General features: G+C 39.0%; 1 protein-coding gene across 1 annotated transcript in view; it reads left to right on the top strand.

Moving 5' to 3' along the window:
• LOC115217636 (vacuolar protein sorting-associated protein 54) overlaps positions 1-22575 on the top strand; it is a gene marked incomplete at its 5' end in the record, with an annotated part of 299488 nt that overhangs the window by 69047 nt on the left and 207866 nt on the right. The gene's annotated exons all lie outside the window — the stretch shown is intronic.

The following is a 22575-nucleotide window of genomic DNA, read 5'->3' as shown; positions in this document are numbered from 1 at the left end:
ACCCGAGCAACGCCGGGCGATACTGCTAGTGTATGCATAAATGTATATGTGGGTATATATATGCATATATATATGGATCTATATGTATATATGGGGGTCTATATGTAGGTAAATATGGATTTGTGTGTGTCTGTATGTATGTATGTATATATATATGTATATGTGTGTGTGTATATATATATATATGTACGTGTGTGTATATATATGTATGTGTGTATGCGTATATATATCATCATCATTGTTTAGCGTCCGCTTTCCATGCTGGCATGGGTTGGATGGTGCAACTAGGGTCTGGGAAACCAGAAGGCTGCACCAGGCCCAGTCTGATCTGGCAATGTTTCTATGGCTGGATGCCCTTCCTAACACCAATCACTTCATGAGTGTAGTGGGTGCTTTTTACGTGCCACTGGCACGGAGGCCAGATGGGGCTGGCAAACGGCCACGACCGGATGGTGCTTTTTACGTGCCACCGGCACGGAAGCCAGTCGTAGCAGCGCTGGCTACAGTCACATTTGGATGGTTCTCTTATGTGCCACCGGCACTGGTATCACAGCTACAATTTCCATTAATGTTGATCGATTTTGATGTTGATTTTGATTTTCACTTGCCTCAACAGGTCTTCACAAGTAGAGTTTTGTGTCCCAAAAAGGAAAGGTATGCATAAGTGGACTGAGGCCATGGGTTATGGTCTCACTTGTCCTGCCGGGTCTTCTCATGCACAGCATACTTCCAAAGGTCTCGGTCTCTAGTCATTTCCTCGGTGAGACCTAAAGTTCGAAGGTCGTGCTTCACCACCTCATCCCAGGTTTTCCTGGGCTACCTCTTCCACAGGTTCCCTCAACAGCTATAGGGTGTGGCACTTTTTCACACGACTATCTTCATCCATTCTCGCCACATGGCCATACCAGTGCAAACATCTCTCTTGCACACCACAACTGATGCTTCTTAGGTCCAACTTCTCTCTCAAGGTACTTACACTCTGTCGAGTATGAACACTGACATTACACATCCATCGGAGCATACTGGCTTCATTTCTTGCGAGCATATCCTCAGCAGTCACGGCCCATGTTTCTCTACCATGTAGCATGGCTGTTTGTACACATGCATCATACAGACTGCCTTTTACTCTGAGCGAGAGGCCTTTTGTCCCTACCAGAGGTAAGAGCTCTCTGAACTTTACCCAAGCTATTCTTACTCTACCAGTTACACTTTCAACACACCCGCCCCCGCTACTGACTTGGTTACCTAGGTAACAGAAGCTATCAACTATTTCTAGTTTTTGTCCCTAGAATGTAGTGGAAGTTGCTCTCTGCGCATTTTCAGTGTTTATTGCTCCTGAGCATCTGCCACATACAAAAACTATCTACCTAGTTAGCCTTCCCTTGACGTTGCTGCACCTCTTATGTGTCCATAGCTTACACTTGGTGCATCTTATAGAGTTTCTACCTACACCTTTTCTACAGATCAGCAGGGCCATCTACCTGAAGGCATTTGTGACTTGCCTACCTTCCTACTTATTAGGACTTTGGTTTTAGCTTGGTTGACTCTAAGGCCCTTCGATTCTAATCCTTGCTTCCACACCTGAAATTTCTCCTCCAGTTCTGATAGTGACTCAGCAATTAGAGCAAGGTCATCAGCGTAGAGGAGCTCCTAGGGGCGTCCTATCTTGAATTCCTCCGTTATTGCCTGGAGGACTATGATAAATAGGAGAGGGCTGAGGACTGAGCCTTGGTGGACCCCAACCTCTACCTGGAATTCTTCACTGTACTCGTTGCCAACCATCACCTTACTAGCAGTGTCCCTGTACATGGCTTGCACAGCTCTCACTAACCATTCATCTATCCCTAGTTTCCTCATTGACCACCTGATAAGGGATTGGGGGAACTTGTCGAAGCCTTTCTCCATGTCAAAGAAAGCCAGGTACAAGGGCTTATCTTTGGCTAGATATTTATCCTGCAACTGTCTTACCAGAAATATGGCATCAGTGGTGCTTTTCCCTGGCACGAATCCAAACTGCATCTCATCTAAACTAGCTCTCTCTCTAATTAGTTGGGCTATGACCCTCTCTGTAACCTTCATTACCTGATCCAACAGCTTGATAGCTCTGTAATTATTTGTATCTAGGGTGTCACCTTTACCTTTGTAGCAGTTGACTATGGTACTGCTACACCAGTCATTGGGTATGACTCCTTTATGTATCACCTGGTTAATTATACGGGTAACTAGGCTATAGCCGACACTACCAGATATTTTGAGCATCTCTGCAGTAATTCCTGATGGGCCTGGGGCTTTCCCTGTCTTCATGCTTCTAATTGCTTTAACTACCAGGGAACTGTCAACTCGGATAGCTGGTCCCTCTGTTGGGTCGACATTCGGCAGACTCTCTTTATCCCATTCATTTTCTTTATTCAGCAACCTTTCATAGTGGCATCTCCAAACCTCTCTCTTTGCATCCTCATTTAGAGCAAGTGAACCATCATCCATGCGAACACATTTCTCTCCTACCACATCACGATTCTCTCTCACACACTATCTTGCAACGTGAAATACCTCAAGTCTTTGGTCCTCACGGCGCAGAACATTGGCAGATTTTTTCTTATCTGCTTCCCTTCTAGCTAAATAAACCTGTCTCCTAGCTTCTCTTTTGGAAGTCTGATACAATTCCCTGCTACCCCCATTCTTCCAGTCCTTCTAAGCCTGTTTCTTTTGTCTAATAGCCCTGTCTACAACATTGTTCCACCACCACGTTATTTTAGGTCGAGAGGGGACTTGGCACCAGCCACAGATCTGGTCAGAGGCTCTCAGCAGGTTATCCCCTAGAATCCTCCAGTTGTCTTCTACCCCATGTGAAGCTATATCCCCTTCTACTTTGTCAAAGGCTTCAAGTAATATGTCCCTAAATCTCTGTCCATCTTTAAGCTTCCAGATCTTTCTTCTCCATGTTGGTCGTCTTCTGGTCGTCCTCTTAGTCCTGATTCTAAAGTCACTAACTACCAGTCTATTTTGTGGGTTACATTCTTCGCTTGGGAAGGTTTTGGCATTTATAAGCAGCCATCTTTCCCTTTTCCTGGCAAGGATGTAGCCAATTTGGCTGGTATGTCGACCCGATCGGTAGGTGACTAGGTGGCTGGTAGGTTTCCTGAAGTTAGTGTTGCAAACCATAAGATCATTTGCATCGCAGAACTCCAGCAGCCTGGTTCCCTCCTCGTTGCGGGAACCATAACCATAGCTTCCATGGCCACCATGGAAGCCCCCAACATGTTTTCCAACATGCCCATTGAAATCACCAGCCACAAAGAGAAGGTCTCTGTCGTTTGTCAATGAGGTAGTCTGCAGTAAGGCATCATAGAATCTGTCTTTCTGTCCATCGGGTAGCCCTGGCTGAGGGGCATAGGCTGACATAATGGTTGCTAATCCATGATGAAGCACTAATCTAATCTTAAGTATTCTGTCACATACTCTGATTACCTCAGTTACCTTATCTACCCATTTTTCAGCGAGAAGTATACCCACACCTCCAACCCCGTCAGTGTTCCGTGCCCAGAAAATCTTGTACTTGTGTTCTTTGCCTGTGAGGAACCTAGCAGAACCTCCTCTCCACCTTCCTTCTTGGATGCAACATATATCAACACGTCTCCGTTCAAGCCTCTCAACAATCTCACCAGACCTACCTTTCAGTGTGCCAATGTTGAGAGTGCCAACCCTGATGGTGTGGGAGGTATGGGCCCTAGAGACCCTGGGACAGGGAGCAGTGGCGTCATGTACCTGAAGAGAGAGCTCGCATTTGGCAGAATTCATGAGCAAAGCAATGATCTTAAGTTCAACCTGCTTACACTACACTATCATGTTTTGCACCGTATGGTTACTACCTTATATAGTAGGGGTGGTGTTGGCGTAAGGCCTTTAGGTGTTCATGGAAGACAAGCAAAGGAAAACGAGATGAGATAAGGATTTCCAGTACAGGTAGAGGGGGTGGGAGGGCGGGCGCACCACCGCGAACTGGGAACGATGGGGTAGGAATTTAAGCGACAGGAAAGACTGATAGATAGACAAATAGTGTAGGAATTGAATAGACAGAGTGATGACCGATAGATGAGGGAGAAAGACAAGATTAGAGATGAAATGCTGTGTGGTCGTGTGAATAAGTTTCTATGAGTGAAGGTATGTGTTGTGAGGAAATGCTTGAGCTTAGCTGCTATTTTTCATCCTGAGGTTCGTGTTTCGTGTTTACAGCCAGGGTATGGAAGTCAGATAGAAAGGGTCAGGCCGTGTGCATTGGTTTTTATAGGGGAGGGGAGTTGCAGAGAGGGTGAGTAGGAAGCAGGGCGTATTGGCTAGGTGGGTGGAATCGAAAGAAAGTGAGATATAGACAGAGTGACAGTCGATAGAGAGAGAGAGAGGCATAGTGATAAAGAGAGGGGAGACACGACATGAACAACCGCGAACAGGGAACGATGGGGTAGGAATTTAAATATATACATACACACATACATATATGTATGGGTATGTGTAGTTCTATATGATAAGATTATATAATTATTTTCCTTTCCCCCCACACTCAAATGAATAATATCAAATATGATTAATATAATATCTTATCCTAATATTATTTCAAATATCAATTTTTCAATTTAATTAAATTTTCCATTTTCATTTTTCTGATGCAATAAATACTAAAATAGTTATCTCCTCTTATTAATTTGAAAATTATGTATGCTATATATTATTTTATAAGCTTTTATGTTTGAATTAATATATAAACTTAATTTTTTCTAGATAAATATATGTATATACTAGCTGGTGTGCCTGGTAATTCCCAGGGGTAAAGATGTTCTATTTAAATGCCTTATTACTATGGTATAGAAAAGTAATTTCGATATAACTGCTACAAAAGGTGTACTTTCTGTCATGAAAAAGTACAAAAAACTGTAAGCTGGAGGAGGGAGGTTGTCAAGAGAGATTGTTGGAGGTTGTTGAGGGAGGTTTTCGGAGGTTGGTGAGAGAGGTTGCTGGAGGGAGGAGCATCTCTGTTCCAAAATTTCAATCTTGTGTTACTCAATGCTTTTGATTTTGCCATTGGGTGCATAGACGAATAAATTTTTTGGATTTCCAATTCTATAGCATCCAACATAGAGCTGTCCATGAGAAAAAGCTGGATTGGAACACACTTATTAGATACGTTCTGGAATCAAAAATTTGTCTACTGTCATTGAAAATGTTTAACTGGAAAAATGCAGAATTATCAGTTATGGGCATTCAAAGTGCGATGAAATTTAATTGAAAACCTTGCATGCATTGCCAGCATTTAGTTATTCGGAGATGTTGAAAAAATGTCTATTAATGCAGCGTCTAAATTAATTACATCAATATATATAACTGTTTAGATATTGAAGTAGAATAGATGAATAATTGTTTGATTTAGTTAATATCAAACAATGAATCAGAGACTTGCTTGAGATTTCCGTTGTGGCATTAGAGCAGCTTGTGAAGTAGAAGTACCCACTTGTACTCTTATTCTTTGTAGCATTTTAAGGGTTAATTTTATCAAGGCTAATTTATTAAAGCTAATATATAAATGCAGTATATATAAGCACAAAAAAGTGTGTATGTGTATAAATGTATGAATGAAATCTTTAAGGGTTAAGATTCCAATCAAGAAAGTGCAATGATAAGGTTTAGCAGTTCAAAACTATGAGTAGTGAAATGCAGAATTAGGTCTGCTGATCATGAGGATCAAGTATTGATTGCTTTATGGGTTATTTCCCTTAAGTATTTAAATAAAATATATTAGTTATATGTAGTAGCTATAAGGATCTGTTCCATGGGCTCTATTATCGATTTTTTCAATAATCTGAGTATTTCACAAGGTTTCCAGACATGAGTTCTACTCATGTGTCAAGTTTCATCAAAATTGAGAAAACGATGTAGGAGGGGTTAGCTAACAACTCCACAAACAAACACACCCACAGACAGAATTTCCCACATATGTAATAGACTAGCTGAAGGTGACCTGCTCTACGCGCGGGTAAGAGTGTGGTTGTTATTTTCTGTTGCTTCCTTTCAGCACGTAAAAAGCACCATCCGAACGTGTTCGATTGCAGCGCCGCCTTGACTGGCTTCTGTGCCGGTGGCACGTAAAAAGCACCAACCGATTGTTGCTGCTGCGAGCCCCCCTGGCACCTGTGCCGGCGGCATGAAAAAAGCACCCACTACACTCACAGAGTGGTTGGCGTTAGGAAGGTCATCCACTTGTAGAAACACTGCCAGATCAGACTGGAGCCTGGTGCAGCCTCTTGGCTTCCCAGAGTCCGGTCAAACTGTCCAACCCGTGCTAGCACGGAAAACGGACGTTAAACGATGATGATGATGATGATGATTCTCCCTCTTTGTTTCTCTCTCACTTTCCCACTCTCTTACTTTTCTTTTCTCTCGGACTCTCCCTCGCTTTCTCTTACTCTCTATCTTTATCTATCTCTCTCCCATTTATAAACAACAAAAGATCTTGAGTAAGTTGAGAAATAAAATATTTAGAAAGATCAACCATAAATATCAGGCAGTGGCAACGGAAAGGTCTGCTTCAAGGCAGACAGCAAAACACTAACATTTAAAAGGGACAGACGAACTTGCGAGCTGAATAAAAATAATAAAATATTGGAAACCAAAGTTTGAAGGGATAGAATGTGAGGATAGTAGAGTCACCATGGCTGGCATTTCTTAACGACGGACAGCAACGTATTGACAGTTTAACGGCTGGCGTAAAATTTTGAACTTGATGTAAAAGAAAATTCGTAAACACCAAGTTTTGAAGTGATTCTTTCTCACGACAGTAGACTCACCATGGCAAGCATTCAAAACTTCATCATGGACGGCAACACATTGACGATTAAAAGGCTGGCCCAAATTTTTTAGGTTGATGTAACAAAGAATTCCTAAACACTCGCTCCTTTAAATTTTAATCCCCTTCCAGCCCCATTTAGACCCCTTTTCACATTTTGGTTAATATAACCCGATTTCATTCGGATCTACTGGGGCCACATTTTATAAGATGAGGAATTTTGTCCTAGAGGTCACGCGTTTCATTTGAGGAAAAAAATAGTTGTCATGCAAACTTGCCAGCACTTTTAACATAGGTGTGCATATTTTCAGCTGAACCGACCGACCACATAAGGCACACATTATATATATATATGTATATATATATATATGTGTGTGTGTGCACGCATTATATATACAAATGTATACAAATTATATATATATATATATATATGTATAAATTAAATTAGAGATAAAACCACTAATAGGCAAATCAAACAGTAAATATAAAAATATAATATATAAAATATATAAAATATAAAATTGAAAAATTTAAATTATTTAAATTTAAAATAAAAATTATTAAATTATATTTATAATTTGTTTTAAAATATATATAACTATCAAAAAGTATTAAAAAGTTTAATATACATAAATAGAGATATATACACTTTGTATATATACATTATATATATATAGAACACACACACATATATAATTGAATGCAATAAATATCTGATTCATAATGTTTGTTCTCATGAATGTGTGTTGGTGGTGACGATGATAATTGTCTCTTTGAATGCAGACAGCGAGATAAAGAACGCCGTGTTATAAAGGGAAAGTGAAGGGGAGTTAGAGGGGAATGGAGGAAATAGCGTGAGTGAGGAAGACAGATACGTAAAAGAACGGGGGTGGTCTTGTCAAAGTGGGTTTTTGGCCCTAGCAATGACACCTTTTATGATAGGGATTTCTAAGGTAGCCCACGAACATCGTCACCTCATTTTACATGTCCCTGTAAATTTTGGAGTCAATCCGACGGGATGTAGTGGCCTTGAAGCGATCCAAACGGTCCAAACGCATTTCAGTTTTGTATATAGAGATTAAATTATTTAAATTTAAAATAAAAATTATTAAATTATATTTATAATTTGTTTAAAAATATATATAACTATCAAAAAGTATTAAAAAGTTTAATATACATAAATAGAGATATATACACTTTGTATATATACATTATATATACATATTTATATATAGAACACACACACATATATAAATGAATGCAATAAATATCTGATTCATAATGTTTGTTCTCATGAATGTGTGTTGGTGGTGGCGATGATAATTGTCTCTTTGAATGCAGACAGCGAGATAAAGAACGCCGTGTTATGAAGGGAAAGTGAAGGGGAGTTAGAGGGGAAGGGAGGAAATAGCGTGAGTGAGTTGAGGAAGACAGATACGTAAAAGAATTGGAGTTGACTTGTCAAAGTGGGTTTTTGGCCCTAGCAACGACACCTTTTAAGATAGGGATTTCTAAGGTAGCCCACGAGCATCGTCACCTCATTTTACATGTCCCTGTAAATTTTGGAGTCAATCTGACGGGATGTAGTGGCCTTGAAAGCGATCCAAGCGGTGGAAACGCATTTCAGTTTTATATATAGAGACTAGCTGAAGGTGACCCACTCTACGCGCGGGTAAGAGTGTGGTTGTTACTTTCTGTTGCTTCCTTTCAGCATGTAAAAAGCACCATCAGAACGTGGCGGATTGCAGCACCGCCTTGACTGGCTTCTGTGCTGGTGGCACGTAAAAAGCACAAATTTTGAACTTGATGTAAAAGGAAATCCCTAAAAACCAAGTTTTGAATTGATTCTTTCTCACGACAGTAGACTCACGATGGCAAGCATTCAAAACTTCTTCATCATGGACGGCAACACATTGACGATTAAAAGGCTGGCGCAAATCTTTTAGCTTGATGTAACCCGCTCCTTTAAATTTTAATCCCCTTCCAGCCCCATTTAAACCCCTTTTCACATTTTGGTTAATATAACCCGATTTCATTTGGGTCTACTGGGGCCACATTTTATAAGATGAGGACTCAACCAATTTTCCCAAGTTCTGGTCATAGACCATAGAACACTCAACCAAGTTTCCCGAGTTCTGGTCATAGATCATAGAACAGTCAAGCAAGTTTCCCAAGTTCTGGTGATAGACCATAGAACACTCAACCAAGTTTCCCGAGTTCTGGCCATAGACCATAGAACACTCAACCAAGTTTCCCGAGTTCTGGTCATTTGCAGAATAAATAGAGACGGCGAAGGTGGCAGCCGTCGTTGCAATGTAAACATGATTTGTTTTAAGAGAAAGATTGTTCAGATTGTGTGTTGGTGGTAGTGGTGGTGGCGATGATAATTATCTTTATGAATGGAGATAAAGAGAAATTGAAGGGGAGTTAGAGGTAGAAAGAAAAGGTGTAAATTTTGGAGTGAATCCGACGGGATGTAGTTGGCTTTAACCCCGGCAAAAAAAATAATATCTGTTGCGTTTCTGAAAGAGGTGAAGTAGGAATATTGAAACTTTTGCGGCTGTCATTGATAGACTCGTTGCAGAATAAATAGAGATGGCGAAAAAAGAGAGAGCTCGAAAAAGAAAAGGTGATATATGAAAGAGAGGACGGGGAAAATGAAATATTTTGCAATGTAAACATGATTTGTTTTAAGAGAAAGATTGTCATGATTGTGTGTTGGTGGTGGTGGCGATGATAATTATCATTAGGAAAAAGAGTGAGGAAGACATATACATAAGTTGTGGTGATGATAATTCTAGACCCCTTTTCACATTTTGATGAAGAGAACCCGATTTCATTCGGGTGTACTGGGGCCACATATAGGTGTGTGTGTGCACGCTGTAGAAATTAAATTAGAGATAAAACCACTAATAGGGAAATGAAACAGTAAAAAACCAAAAACATAAAAATAAAAATATAATATTAGATATATGTATATATGTGTGTGTGTGTGTTGACAGGTAGACAATAGAATGCGATGGCGATGTAATATTTGTTTCTGTCTATGAACGCAGATAGATACATGAGTAAAATGTATGGGAAGCTAAGAGATAGAGTGAGTGAAAATGTTCTTGGAAGAGAGGAAATAGCGAGAGAGTGATTTGAGGAAGACTTTACATTAAATAACAGGAGTGGACTTGTCAAATGAAGAGGAGTGAGAGGGTACTGGAGGAAATAGCGTGAGTGAGGAAGATGGCCCCTAGCAACCACACCTTTTAAGATAGGGATTTCTAAGGTAGCCCACGAGCATCGTCACCTCATTCTACATGTCCCTGTAAATTTTGGAGTGAATCGGACAGGATGTAGTGGCATTGAAAGCGATCCAAGCGGTAAAAACGCATTTCAGTTTTATATATAGAGATTTATTTATATGTATAGGATTGTGTATGCATGTGTGCTGTAAGTATAAATATATATAAAAAAAACATATATGTATGTTAACTCATGTATATGTGTGTATATATATATATGTATGTATGTGTATATATAGATATATGTGTGTGTGTGTATATATATATATATATATATATATATATATACATACAAATATGAATATGTAATATATAAGATATAGAGATTATTTTATTTAATTTTACTGTGATTTAGCTTGTTTTTTGTATTTAGTTGATTTTATTTTTGTTTTTGTTCCCCTAAATAGAAAAATAGCTATGTCCCCTGTATTAACCTAATATAAAATTGAAATTAACGTCAGTTTAAAATTAATGTATAAATTTTTTATTTTGATTTTTAATTAATTTATAAACTAAGTTTTTAGTATATATATACTAGCAGTATCGCCCGGCGTTGCGGTTTGTTTAGACCCTTTAAAATTGGAATTTTTGAAAAGTAAAAATTTGGCAGTATGTAGCTTGTTATTCTCTTTAAGTGAAATACACCGATAAATAGTGACACAGCAGTTAAAACATCGTAAAAAAATAGGGATTTTCATAGAAAAAGGCACCTTTTTGATGTAAATAATTTTTGGTGTTAACATGGTCCGATTTGAATTTTTTCTTCTACGGAAGGAAGAGTGAGCCTTCTTCTATTATACTCTCATATATATATATATATATATATATATATATATATATATAAAGCTGCAAAATGGACTCCTTATTCAATCGGAATTAGGGACTTTGCAGACTTCGAAACATATGTCGAAAATAAAATAAAGGAATTTTGTTAAATCTTCGTTCAGCTCCATTCTTTCCTATACTTAATATGTAAAACTTCAAATTTCCGCACTAAGGCACGGATTTTATGCCCCATGGTCGTAACTTCAACCGTGCCCTTTCTGTTGTGAATTTTGCTACCCAGGTATTGGTTATCTTTCGAATTATCCGTAATAAGATAATTCATTTATCTACTTCAATAATTATATATATATATGTATATATATATATGTGTATGTATATATATATATATATATATATATATATAAAGTTAATCCAAACAAGAAAGCACAAAAAAACACAACGCTAGAACGTGGAACAAATATAGTATTATTGGACGCTCAGGAAAGAAGGACGGTTTAACGTTTCGAGCGGAGCTCTTCGTCGGAAACATAGGAGAAGGAAAGATCCAGAGAAGGGAAGACAGAGGGAAAAAAATCGCCAACGGTACACACGCGGTCACATTTTGAATATATATACATACATATATATATGATGATATATATATATATATATATATATATATATTAATACGGAAAAACCCCTCCAGGCTACATCCCGAAAATTCATTTCTTTGCTGAATTTCTACAACGTTTACGGCAATTCGTTTTTATATCTTGATTTTTTATTTTTCATGCAATTTACACATGCTTGCATGCGTGGTGAACACAGTTAACGTCAAACAGCTGACTGAGTAAAGTTCACTATTCAATGCATGGGATAAGGCCTAAACAAACACATTATTGATTTTTGCACTTGCGAGATTAATTTCGGAACAGAAATAGCGCAGTTCAATTTTCATTCGCCTAAACTTTAAGTGACCCATTTTTGATGGTTCTACGATTTGTTGGCTAGGAGGAGATGTGCCGGGAAGTTAAACACACAAACACACACAGAGGCACACAAGTTGAGTTTTATATATATAGATGAATATATAGAATTGTGTATGTATGATGTAAGTATAAATGTAGATAAATAGGTAAACTTATGTATGTGAGTAGGTATGTATATATGCCATCTAGACTGAGGACTATGTACTGTAGTAACTTGGGACATGAACCCATCAGTTTTTAATGAGCGATCGTCATGGAGTAGGAGTAGAAGTTTCCAAGAGACAACTCAATCTCCTGCTGTCCAAGGTCCCAGAGGAATCTATATCATGGTAAGAAACTCAAGAGGGTAGCTGTGTCACACTCCCTCTTTCACCAAAAGCCAATTACATGAGACTGGCTACTGAAAAGTGATTGCACTGATGGTACTCCAGCAAGGCCACAGCCATGAATACATTTGGTATTCCTCATACAAGATGAGAAAGGGCCAATTTTTATCGCGAGCTATCAAGGACAAGAGCAAAAAATGCTCTACGAAGCTTTTGAGCAAACTCAAGCATCCCCTCTAACTAAACATGCTTTGGTTTTTGTCATATAAGAAAAATTTCTACCAAAATCAGATGGTGAACAAACAGAACAGGCTTGTCGTGTCCCAAAAACATGTACCAAAAGTGATAAAAATCAGACATCCAGTCAACGTCATGGTGTTTGGAGTGATCACTGGTGATGGTGGCATTATGCCTCCATTTATCTCCCACACAACCTCAGACTCAACATGGAGGCCTATATCAAGTGCCCTGGGTCAAGAGGTTGGCTGCTGGAAGACTGCAACCCCTTTGATAATTATGTGTGGGGTATAGTTGAGCGAGAGACCAACAAAACTCCTTGTAATACCAAAGATGAACTGAAGGCAAGGATTACAGCAGCATTCACCAACTTACACAAAGAGACTGCCCAGAAGCGTTGCAGGAGATTCCAAAGTCGTCTGGAGGCCATGGTTGAAGCCAATGGTGATTTGATTGAATAAATTTGCTCTTTAGTATTTCAAGATATTTTTATGTAATTTTGTTAAATATATCTGTTAAAATGAGATGTCTGTGTTATTTTCATTTTTGCGTAATTTAGAGAACAATTTATTCACCACACCCTGTATATATAAAATTAAATAACAAATCATAAAAGCATGGCTTATTAGTAATTAGAACCTAAAGGTCACAAAAGTGACAGAGAGTATTGACTAGCACCGCTTTTGCTAAAGAAGAGTTAAAACAATTCAAAAAGCCACAAAATCACTGTCTTAATGACTGACAAAGGGAGGTAAGTTCCCAGCCTACATAGGTCGTGGTTTTGAATTTTGATGTAAACCATTTTAATCCTCATCAGTGACTCTTAACACCTAGGATTAAACTCAACTACCTCTGTCAGTCATATATATAGACGCCATGATAGATCGTTAGCTCGTACACGCATTTTTTCTCTCCTTGTTTTTTTCTGTGTATCTTTCTGTCAAAGAGCATAGGCTTGAAACGTAAAAGACTTATTCTATTCATGAGCGCTATACTAATACATTTGTTTGTTTGTACTCCACCTGCCTTCGTCTTTTGTTTATTTTCGTAAACTTTCCCTTTATATATATATTATAATGGAGAAAGCTGCTTATTAATTTGGACTGTAGCAGTTACTATAAGTACTTAAAAAAAGTAATTATTAAAGGCTTGACCATCTGGAAATTTTTCTATAAACTTCTGTTCCAAGAAATTTCCTGTAATTCTGATTTTTAAACTTCAATTTTTCACAAATTTAAATATTTGTTGCATTCACTGTGGAGTATTCCATTTTCATTTGCAAAGTCTCTCACTCTCTATTTCAATGTTTTCATTTCAAGTTCTAATTTGCTATTTGGAAAACTGACCTTTTATTCTATTAATGTGTACATAATGTAAAAATATTATTTCTTGAATGAAATTTTTTTAATATACCAGTATCATTTTTGTAAATAAAGAAAGGAGTTTGTTGTTATGGCTATTTAGAATGCTATAAGCCTTACAATAATAACTAGTTGGACCAATGTTGGCTTTTTAACTTAAAAATCTATGAGAGGAGCCTTTTCAGTTAAAAAAGATAAATAAATAAAATTGTAAATATTTTCAGAGGAAAAGGTGAACAATTCAAGGGAGGTTTTGCTGTTGTTTGTAGTACAACCCAAACCACCCTCTCACATGTATTGATGTTTTTTCAATAATTTTCTCCCGTTAAACGCATTTTATGGAATGATGATGCTGAAGTAACATATGTGTGGTCCATTGGTGGAATATAAGCAACAATAAAAATTGTAATCTAAATTGTTACCCCCACCTCAATCAAGCAAAGCTCTGTATGTGTGTGTGTGTGTGTAAGAAAAACATTTCCTAACGAAATTATGCTATTAAAATAAATTATCATTTGCGCAACACTCTTTTAAAATCACTGTGGATAAATGCCAGCAGTGACCTTCTCAGGCTCTCCAATATTTTAATTTCTAAACAGAAACGATCAGGGGCAGGGAGTGGGGTTTCAAAAGTTCATAATTTCTCAAATTTTCTTTGGTTGTGCTGGAAACAACTGCCAAATTGCCCTCAGATCACTCACTTACCCCTCTGAAAATATTAATTTTTTTTTTTTATTTACCAAACAGGCTCCTCCCATGGTTTTGAAGAGCAAAAAAATTGACCAAAATAGGTATGGTGTGGGATGATGAGGGAGGAGTGGTTTGCAAAAAAAATAAGAGTTTTTGAAACTTATTTTCATACAAAGATGAACCCACCAACCCCGTCTTTACGAAAGCTGTGATTTTAAAAAACTGGGGAAAATTCCTGTCAAAACAGAGTAGTTGTATTTTTTTGGTCTTCTTGCTCCAAAACTCCATTTTACTGAAACTCCTCTATCTACCACCTCAGAACAAATTGATTACAATTATAATTGTAATCTATGCCATTTGAAAGGGATTTGTATAAACTTCCATTAAAAGATACCTGTTTTCCTGAAAGTTATGAGAGAAAAATGTCAGATCATGTGAATTTTTCAAAACTCCTCTCTCCACCCCCTCAAAAAAATTCTTTCCATTAAATCCCTTTGAAGCAAGAACATCTAAGTGGTTTTGTAGAAAATTTTGAAGATCATGCTTCACCACCTTGTCCCATGTCTTCCTGGGTCTACTTCTACCACAGGTTCCCTCCACACTTAGAGATTGGCACTTCTTTACACAACTGTCCTTGTTCAGATACATCACATGACCATACCAGCGCAGTCGTCTCTCATCACATCTGATTCCTCTTATGCCTAAGTTTTCTCTGCCTTATTCTCTAATCTTATTCTCACAGCTACACTCTCGGAATATCCACCTCCACTACTAACCTGGTTGCCTAAATACTGGAAGCTATCTACTACCTCTACCCCCTCCCCCGGTGGTTAATGGAATCTGTTTCCCGGGGGCTTCCCCTGTCTTCATATGCTTAATTGCTTTATCTACCAGGGTACTGTCAATTCAGGTAGCTGGTCCCTCAATTGGGTCAACATTTGGCAGACTCTCCTCCTCCCATTCATTCTCAACGTTCAGCAATCTTTCATAATGGCATCTCCAAGCCTCTTTCTTTACAGAATCATTAACCCTTTCGTTACTATATTTCTGACCAAAAAACACCCCTCATGAGTTTCAATTAAATTCTAAAATAATCATGAATCTAGGCTTGTTTCATTAAACAACTGTAACTTTTTTACTTATCAACATATTAATGTGATATTTGGAGCATAATTAAAGAAAGGGTTCTTAATCAATTCTATTGCATAACTTTTGTCTCAAAGGGACTTTAATTACAGGTAAATCCAGGTAAACTGAGCAAAAGGTAAAAATATTAAAATTTTAAATTGAGCAAAAGGTAAAAATATTAAAATTTTAAATTGAGCAAAAGGTAAAAATATTAAAATTTTGTTTAAACATCACCATAGAAAATGAATCATCAGCTAATATTCAAATGGGTATGCAACAAAATTTTGATAAAGAAGAATTGTGCACATCACTACATCATCAGTTGAATTTAATGCACAACAGGTGTACCATAAAGGTGGAATAAAGTGAAATACTGGAATCCACCATAAGTTTGACCGAATTAAAGAAATCAGTCAAAAAATAATATACGGCCCTGGTTATGGTATGGAAGTGATAAATTCCAGACCACATCGTTCCCTAGGCCATGCTGACTAACATTATTTTCCCTGTATAAAAACTAAATCCACACAGTACCCAGTATTTGCTTCACAAATTTTCCGAAATTTGAACTCCCAATTTGTGTTTGCTTACATATCGCTTCAAACAATAACTTCCAGACCACATCATACCCTAAGCCATGCTGAATAACATTAGTTTCCCTGTATAAAAACTAAATCCACAACAGTACCCAGTATTTGTTTCACAAATTTTCCAATTTGGAATCAATGCTTGATAACATGAAACTCCTATCCATTTTCAAAGTTGAAGAAAAATCGATGCTGAAAAAAATGTGGAAAAAAATCTCCCAAAATTCAGGGAATTAAAATTACACGTTGATCGTTGTACAAAGCTGTAGATGAACTGTTTACGAAGCATAATAACGTGTTTTCACGAATGTACTGAAGAGATTTGCTCTGATATTCTCATTTAAATATGAATAGGTAAATTCGGGCGGCTTTGGGCGGTTTGATAACGAAAGGGTTAAATACAAGTGCACCACCATCCATGCAGACACATTTCTCTCCTATGGCATCACAATTTTCTCTGACACTGTCTTGTAATCTGAAATACTTCAGTTTTTTGGTCCTCACTTTGCTGAACATAGGCAAACATTTTCTTTTCTACTGCTCCTTTGGCTAGATATACCTGTCTTCTAGCTTCCCTTCTGGCTATCTGATACAGTTCCCTGCTGCCCCTACTCTTCCAGGCCTGTTTTTTTGCTCTAATGGCCCTCTCTACAGCATTGTTCCGCCACCACATTACCCTTGGTCTGGAAGGGGTTTTGCACCAGCCACAGATTTGGTCTGTGGCACTCAGCAAGCTATCCCACAGGAATTCCCAGTTACCCTCTTTGTCACAAGTTTGTAGCTGCTCCTCACTCTCATCAAATTTCTCAGTTAAGTTGTCCCTAAATTTCTGACCATATGAAGGGTCCTTAAGTTTCCAAACCCTTCTTTTCCATATTGGTCTGCTTCTTGGCATCCTTCTGGCCTGAAGTTTAAATTCGCTAAGTCTTTGCTGGGGGGGTACATTCTTCACCAGGGAGGGTCTTTGCATTTAAGAGCAACCATGCATCCCACTGTCTGGTGAGAATGAAATCTATATATTATTTGCCAACCTAGTGTGGCAGTCCCATTTGGGGTGGTTGCTACTGTTGTTCAGCCCCAGAAGACATCGTCTCCAGCTGGCTATATGACACATGATCTGTGTCCCTATAGTTTCAAACTGGGGAGATTAGCACCTCCTCCCAGCACAAAGCTGGGTTCTAACCTTCCCTGTCGAAAATATGACAGATTGTGCGTCATATAGCCATCTGGAGATGATGCCTCCTAGGGTTAAACAACAGTTGCATCTGCTCCAAACAGGACTGTCACATTATGTTGGCAAATAATCATTACTTTAAAGTGTTGCTACTGAATATCTCGCGTTGAGAGATTTAGGAACAACAATGAAACCTATCTGGCTAGCAGAGTCACCTTATTGATAGGTTATCAGGTGGCCGACTGGCTTCCTGAAGTTGGTGTTGCAGATTAAAAGGTTATTTGCATCACAGACCTCCAGTTGCCTTGTTCCTTCTTTGTTTCAGGAACCAATTCCATGCCCCCCATGAACAACATGGTAGATACTGGGCTGCTGTCCAACATGACCATTGAAATCCCCAGCCACAAAGATGAGTATCATTAAAGTGGTCCTTCTGTTCATTTAGTAGGCCCACTTGTGGGACGTAGACAGATATAATTGTAACTATACGTGTAATCTGTGTACTATGCTGTAACTGCGAAGACCCAGCAAATAAAGTGAGCTGTATCCTACAACAGTTTTGCATATCTAGCCCCAGCCCATTCAAAAGTACCTTGGATCGTAGGGCGACCTGCTGTACTTGAGGAGACCTATTGAGTCAAGTACATCAACATCAAAATGAAAATCAAATGGAAATTGTAATTGAGATACCTGTGCCATCATCTGAACGTGGCCAATGCCAGTGCTGCCTTGACTAGCTTCCATGCCAGTGGCATGTAAAAAGCATCAACTGATTGTGGCCATTACCAGCCTCCTGGTCCCTGTGCCAGTGGTACGTAAAATGCATCCACTACACTCACAGAGTGGTTGGCGTTAGGAAGGGCATCAAGCTGTAGAAACATTGCCTAATCAAACTGGAGCCTGGTGCAGCCTCCTGGTGCAGCCTCCTGGTGCAGCCTCCTGGTGCAGCCTCCTGGTGCAGCCTCCTGGCTTCCCAGACCCCAGTCGAACCATCCAACCCATGCTAGCATGGAAAACAGATGTTAAACAATGATGATGATAATGATATATATATATATATATATATATATATACAGGGGTTGGACAAAATAATGGGAACACTTTAAAATTTCTTAGAAATTTATTTTAATATGGGGTAGTACCACCTTTGGCAGTAATTACAGCTTGAATTCTATGAGGTATGGGCTCATACAAAATTTGAATTGTTTCCAAAGGAACTTTTGTCCATTCTTCAGCTAAAACAGTCTCCAGTTCTTGTAGTGATGATGGTGGAGGATATTGACTCCTTACTTGTTTTTCTAAAATGCACCATAAATGATCAATAATATTGAGATCTGAGGACTGTGGTGGTCAGATGAAATGTTCAGCTTCACTACAATGTTCCTTGTGCCATTCAGTAACAACTTTAGCTGTGTGAAGTGGTGCATTATCATCCTGAAAGACTGCGGTTCCCCCTGGAAACAGTTCCGCAACCATAGGATGAATTTGATCAGATAAAATGCTTAAATAGTCTTGACTATTAATTCTGCCATGAAAGGAAACCATTGGTCTGGCGGATTTCCAAGATATAGCCACCCCCCAGATCATCACAGATCCTCCTCCATGTTTAACAGCTGGAAGAAGGCAGTCTGGGTCAAATGCTTCTTTTAGCTGTCTCCACACATATACTCAGCCGTTGGTCGGAAATAAGGTAAAGGATGACCTGTCAGAGAAAATAACATTCTTCCACTGCTCTAGAGACCAATTCTATAGGTCTTTTTCTCTACTCTAAATGCTTTGCAGTGTTTGTTTTTGAAAATAGTGGTTTTCTGATTGCAGCCCTCCCATGAAATCTGGTTTTGTACAGCTCCTGGTGAACAGTTTTTGTGGAAACTGGGTTCTCGGGGTGGTCATCAAGCTCTATAGTAATTTTGATAGCTGTACTTTTGTGATCTTTTCTAACAATTCGCGTAAGAGTCCAACGATCTCTATCTGAAAGTTTTGGTTTTCTTCCGTAGTTTTGTTTCAACGTTTCCGTCATTCTCAAAATCTGTCATTACTTTTGAGACAATACTTCTTGATACACCAAACATTTCAGCTGTTTTCATCATGCTAGCACCTGCCATCTGAACGCCAACAATTTGACCGCTTTGAAAGTCGGTGGATCTGTCATTTTAATGAATTTTAATTACTTTTTTCTGATGATATCTGAAAAGAAACAGCAATTTTAACAAAACATGTTAAGCAACACTAATAATAAATAATAAAAAATATGAAAATGAACAAACTTTTGATGGTTTTATTGATACTTCAAAATTATGGTGCTAGGTGTTTCCATTATTTTGTCCAACCCTGTATATATGTATGTATGCATGCATGTATGTTCTTTTATTCTTTTTTTAAATTTTATTTGTTTCAGTCATTTGACTGTGGCCATGCAGGAGCACCACCTTTAGTCAGACAAATCGACCCCAGGACTTATTCTTTGTAAGCCTTGTACTTACTCTATCGGTCTGTTTAAGGTGGCTCAATTTAAGTACCCAATTCAAATGAATCTTAATTATATATATATATATATATATATATATATATGTGACAATTATTCAGTAGCCATGACAAAACTCCGAGTTTCGGATGTCTGGGTGGAAATCCTCACTGCCATCTCTTCAGTTATCCGGCCATCAGAAAAAATGCTATGAAAATGACCGTTAAACAAAGGAAAATTAATGTGTAGTTGACCGTTATTAAGACAAAAGAGCTATTTGAATGACCTCTATGTGAGGGGAGGGAGTAAAAGTAAGTGGGTAAAAATGTACATAGTATTTGCATAAGCGCGCATGTCCATACCTACCGCTAAGTGAGGGGAGAGAGTAAAAGTAAGTGGGGTAAAAATGTACATAGTATTCGCGTAAGTGCACATGGCCATACCTACACATGCGCGCCCACCCACGTACATGCACCTATAAGTATACACTCATCCACCCTCACTTGAAACATACACATTCTCATCCACACCAGCCGCTGAAAAATATATATATACAATCCCACACACACACCCCAAAAAGGTTCATACACACGTCTATATACGCACATGCCCCCGTGTCGGTGGCACGTAAAAGCACCATCCGTTCGTGTCCGTTGCCAGCCTCGGCTGGCCCCCGTGCCGGTGACACGTAAAAGCACCGTCCGTTCGTGGCCGTTTGCCAGCTCCGTCTGGCCCCGTGTCGGTGGCACGTAAAAGCACCATCCGTTCGTGTTCGTTGCCAGCTTCGGCTGGCCCCCGGGCCGGTGACACGTAAAAGCACCGTCTGTTCGTGGCTGTTTGCCAGCTCTGTCTGGCCCCGTGTTCGTGGCATGTAAAAGCACCATCCGTTCGTGTCCGTTGCCAGCCTCGGCTGGCCCCCGTGCTGGTGACACGTAAAAGCACTGTCCGTTTGCCAGCTCTGTCTGGCCCCGTGTCGGTGGCACGTAAAAACACCATCCGTTCGTGTCTGTTGCCAGCCTTGGCTGGCCCCCGTGCCGGTGACACGTAAAAGCACCGTCCGTTCGTGGCCGTTTGCCAGCTCTGTCTGGCCCCGTGTCAGTGGCACGTAAAAGCACCATCCGTTCGTGTCCGTTGCCAGCATCGCCTGGCCCCGTGCCGGTGACACGTAAAAGCACCATCCGTTCATGGCCGTTTGCCAGCTCTGTCTGGCACCTGTGCAGGTGGCACGTAAAAAAACACCCACTACACTCGCGGAGTGGTTGGCGTTAGGAAGGGCATCCAGCCGTAGAAACACTGCCAGATCTGACTGGGCCTGACGAAGCCTTCCAGCTTCACAGACCCCAGTTGACCCGTCCAACCCATGCTAGCATGGAAAGCGGACGCTAAATGATGATGATGATGATGATGATGCATAAGGAAAAACAGGGCTAAAGGCAAAAATACAGGAAAATGTGTAAAAAAAACAATGAGTAAAACACATCTATATACGCACATACTCGCATGCACACACACACACATCTATATACGCACAAAGGATTCCATATGCATATCTATATACGCACAGGGAAAATTGCAGGGTGGAAGGTAGAATACAGAAAAAATATGTGTAAAAAAATATATGAGCAATAAACTTATAAAACAATATCTCTATAAATATGTAAAAAATATATGTATAAAAAATATATAAATATATATAAAAATATATAAGAAATATAAGTAAAAAGTATAAAGAGATAAAAAGCTTGTACAAGTCCTATCTATAATCTTGGGGAGACCAAAAACGTAACAAATATTTAGCCACGTGTCGGCATTATCCGAAAAGTTCAGTTCTTGAATTCAGACATGTGGTGGGGGTCTAAGCTGCTTTTCCAGATGAGCCATCTTTCCATATCACAAAGACTGCACTTTCCATTGGTCTAGAGCTTACATTTGGCTAAGATCTTCCAATAGATGTTGTAACTGACACCTTTATCTCTTAAGGACCATATATGACTGGATAATTTGGTTGTTTTCCTTTTATCCCAATGCCTGAAGCTCAAGGTGTGATTATTGAACCTAACCTTGAAATTACCCTATGTAAGGCCCACGTATTTTTTCATCAAAACCATGTCCTTATTGGATATAGAGTCCACGGTGGCTTCATAAATGATGGTCTTGGACATGCAAACTCCATTTAGCGGGCACAAATTTTTATCCCTGCATGAACAGTTGGTTTCATATTGTGGTTTTTGTGTGTTGTGTGCGATTATATTTTAAAATTGGTAGTAGAGCTGAAACTGATTTTCAAGTTAAGTCTATTGAAGAGCTTTCTGTAAGTATGGTTGACTGGAAAATGTCTATCAGTGCTAAGAAATACTTGCCTATATTGAAGGTCACCTCGGGTGAGCAGGTGGGTGTGAACTTGATAGTTTTCCTATTCCTGTTTCCTCTTCTTTATCATTGGACTAGTGGCTGGTGTATAGGTTATTTCCTGGCTAAAACCACTATCTTTTAGAGCCTTATTATATACTGGGCATATTTCCTTGTAATATTTTTCTAGTTGTCTCTGCTGTGAGTTAAAATATTTTTGGTAAAAGTTGTTGACAAGAAGACCATCCAGCTATAAAATTATGACTCACATTAGTTCCCCATGCAAACTAGCATTAAATGAACAAACAATGGGCTCCCATACCATATCATTTTATCAGATCAACTTACAGTAGTCTGTTCAAGTCTATAGTGTGCCC

The sequence above is a fragment of the Octopus sinensis genome, linkage group LG11 (assembly GCF_006345805.1).
Source record: "Octopus sinensis linkage group LG11, ASM634580v1, whole genome shotgun sequence".
NCBI lineage: Eukaryota > Metazoa > Mollusca > Cephalopoda > Octopoda > Octopodidae > Octopus > Octopus sinensis.
This window is presented reverse-complemented; position numbering and strand designations above follow the sequence as displayed.